Raw genomic sequence first — 4,213 nt, forward strand, 5'->3', positions numbered from 1 at the left:
CCAAAAGTTCCACCAGAGAACTACTAAAGCTGATAAACAATTTCAGCAAAGTGGCAGGGTATAAAATTAACTCAAATAAATCAGTAGCCTTCCTCTACACAAAAGAGAAACAAGCTGAGAAAGAAATTATGGAAACAACACCCTTCAGAATAGCCCAAATAATATAAAATACCTTGGTGTGACTTTAACCAAGCAAGTAAAAAATCTGTACAATAAGAACTTCAGGCCTCTGAAGAAAGAAATTGAAGATCTCAGAGAAGATGGAAAGATCTCCCATGCTCATGGATTGGCAGGAATAATATAGTAAAAATGGCCACTTTACCAAAAGCGATCTACAGATTCAATGCAATCCCCATCAAAATACCAATCCAATTCTTCAGAGAGTTAGACACAACAATTTGCAAATTCATGTGGAATAACAAAAAACCCAGGATAGCTAAAGCTATCCTCAACAATAAAAGGACTTCTGGTGGAATCACTATCCCTGAACTCAAACAGTATTACAGAGCAATAGTGATAAAAACTGCATGGTTTTGGTGCAGAGACAGATAGACAAGTGGAATAGAATTGAAGACCCAGAAATGAACCCACACTCCTGTGGCCCTTGATTTTTGACAAAGGAGCCAAAACCATCCAATGGAAAAAAGAGAGCATTTTCAGCAAATGGCGCTGGTTCAACTGGAGGTCAACATGTAGAAGAATGCAGATCGAACCATACTTATCACCCTGCATAAAGCTTAACTCCAAGTGGATCAAGGACCTCCACATCAAACCAAATATACTCAACCTAATAGAAGAAAAATTGGGGAAGCATCTCGAACACATGGGCACTGGAGAAAATTTCCTGAACACAACACTAATGGCTTATGCTCTAAGATCCAGAATCGACAAATGGAATCTCATAAAACTGCAAAGCTTCTGTAAGGCAAAGGACACTGTGGTTCGGACAAAATGACAACCAACAGATTGGGAAAAAATCTTTAACAATCTTACAACTGATAGATGGCTTATATCCAAAATATACAAAGAACTGAAGAAGTTAGACTGCAGGGAAACAAATAACCCTATTAAAAATGGGGTTCAGAGCTAAACAATGAATTCAAAGCTGAGGAATGCCGAATGGCTGAGAAACACCTAAAGAAATGTTCAACATATTTAATCATAAGGGAAATACAAATCAAAAGAAACCTGAGATTTCACCTCACACCAGTGAGAATGGCTAAGATCAAAAACTGAGGTGACAGCAAATGCTGGTGAGGATGTGGAGAAAGAGAAACACTCCTCCATTGTTGGTGGGATTGCAGACTGTACAACCATTCTGGAAATCAGTCTGGAGTTTCCTCAGAAAATTGGACATTGAACTACCTGAGGACCCAGCTATACCTCTCTTGGGCATATACACAAAAGATGCCCCAACATATAACAAAGACACATGCTCCACTATGGTCATAGCAGTCTAATTTTAATAACCAGAAGCTGGAAAGTACCCAGATTCCCTTCAACAGATGAATAGATTCAGAAAATGTGGTACATATACACAATGGAATATTACTCAGCTATCAAAAACAATGACTTTATGAAATTTATAGGCAAATGTTTGGAACTGGAAAAAATCATCCTGAGTGAGGTAACCCAATCACAGAACAACACACATGGTATGTACTTATTGATAAGTGGATATAGCCCAAATGCTTGAATTGCCCTAGATGCACAGAACACATGAAAGGAGGGATGACCAAAATGCAAATGCTTCACTCCTTCTTTAAAAGGGGAACAAGAATATCCTTGGCAGGGAATAGAGAGGCAAAGATTAAAACAGAGACAGAAGGAACACCCATTCAGAGCCTGCCCCACATGTGACCCATACATATACAGCTACCCAATTAGACAAGATGGATGAAGCAAAGAAGTGCAGGCCGACAGGAACCGGATGTAAATCTCTCTTGAGAGACACAGCCAGAATACAGCAAATACATAGGTGAATGCCAGCAGCAAACCACTGAACTGAGAACGGGACCCCCATTGAAGGAATCAGAGAAAGGACTGGAAGAGCTTGAAGGGGCTCAAGACGTCATATGAACAACAATGCCAAGCAACCAGAGGTTCCAGGGACTAAGCCACTACCCAAAGACTATACATGGACTGACCCTGGATTCTAACCTCATAGGTAGCAATGAATATCCTAGTAAGAACACCAGTGGAAGGGGAAGCCCTTGGTCCTGCCAAGACTGAACCCCCAGTGATCGTGATTGTTGGGGGTAGGGCAGTAATGGGGAGAGGATGGGTAGTGGAACACCCTTATGGAAGGGGAGGGGGAGGGTTTGGGGTGATGTTGGCCTGGAAACTGGGAAAGGGAATAACAATTGAAATGTAAATAAGAAATACTCAAGTTAATAAAGATTAAAAAAGTAAAAGCAATGACTTCATGAAATTAATAATTAAATAGATCAAACTAGAAAGTATCATCCTGAGTGAGGTAACCCAATCACAAAAGAACACACATTGTATGCATTCACTGACAAGTGGATATTAGCCCAAAATCTTGGAATACTTGAATTACAATTCATAGACCATATGAAGCTCAAGAAGAAGAAGACCAAAATGTGGACACTTCAGATCTTCTTAGAAGTGGGAACAAAATAATTATGGGAGGAATTCAGCAATAAAGAGTGGAGCAGAGTCTGAAGGAAAGGTCATCCAGAGGCTGTCCGACCTGGAGATCCATCCTATACACAGCCACTAAACCCAGTCATTATTCCTGATGCCAAGAAGTGCTTCTTGACAAGAGCCTAATATGGATGTCTCCTGAGAGGATATGTTAGAACCTGACAAATACAGAGGTGAATGCTTGTCACCAACCATTGGACTGAGAGCAGGGTCCCCAATGGAGGAGTTGGAGAAATAACTGGAGGAGCTGAAGGGGTTTGTAACCCCATAGGAAGAACAACAATATCAACCATCCAGACACCCTAGAGCTTCCAGGGACAAAACTACTAACCAAAGAGCACATGCAGAGGGACCAATGGCTCGAGCTGCATATGTAGCAGAGAATGGCTTTGTTGGGCTTCAATGGGAGGCGAGGCCTTTGGTCCTGTGAAGTCCCGATGCTAGTGTAGGGGAATGCCAGGGCAGTGAGGTAGAAGGGAGTGGGTGGGTAGAGGAGCAACCACATAGAAGCAGGGGAGGGAGGAGGGATAGGGGGTTTATGGATATAAAACCTAGAAAGGAGAAAACATTTGACATGTGAATAAAAAAATCTAAACTCAGGGCAGAAATCAACCAAGTAGAAACAAAAAGGACTATACAAAGAATCAATAGAACCAAAAGTTCGTTCTTTGAGAAAATCAACAAGACAGATAAACCCTTAGCCAGACTAACCAGAGGACACAGAGAGTTTGTCCCAATTAACAAAATCAGAAATGAAAAGGGAGACATAACAACAGAATCAGAGGAAATTCAAAAAAATCATCAGATCCTACTACAAAAGGCTATATTCAACAAAAATTGAAAATCTGAGGAAAGGACAATTTTCTAGACAAATACCGGGTACCAAAGTTAAATCAGGAACAGATAAACCATTTAAACAACCCCATAACTCCTAAAGAAATAGAAGCAGTCGTTAAAAGTCTCCCAAACAAAAAGAGCCACTGGTTATGTCAGGTTCTCACCAATTAGTGTTAGGATTCCCAAGGATCACCACTCATTATCAAGCTATTTTATGATATGTAAGAATATAATCATAGACATGTGATAGGTAGCTACAGATTTAACCTCCTGCTAGAGTCAGATCACATAAATAATATAAAGTATAATGAATCAATTTAAAATATCCAAATTCAGTATAAAACAGCACAAAATGATAAATAATTATATATTATGTATGAAATAAATGTCATATTGAGTGTTAAACAATGCTACCAAACAAGGGCTTAGAAAACTCTGCACCTTTAAGGTTAAAACATAATTTTCTGAAATGTAAAAAATTATGCTCCCATACAAATATAAACACAACTTTAAAGACTGTTTTTTAATAGTACATGCTATAACTTCTTCAAAATGACAGATATAATTAAACTTTTTCAGAAAATAATAAGTGTTTTTTCTTTATTTTCTCTTTTGTACACAAAGCAGAGACATAAAATATTTTGAAGACATTAAAACTTGAAAATTGAAAACCTAGATAGGTAGATGATTTTTAAACAGCATAAAGCTC

This window comes from Rattus norvegicus, chromosome 2 (genome assembly GCF_036323735.1).
Source record: "Rattus norvegicus strain BN/NHsdMcwi chromosome 2, GRCr8, whole genome shotgun sequence".
Taxonomy (NCBI): Eukaryota; Metazoa; Chordata; class Mammalia; order Rodentia; family Muridae; genus Rattus; species Rattus norvegicus.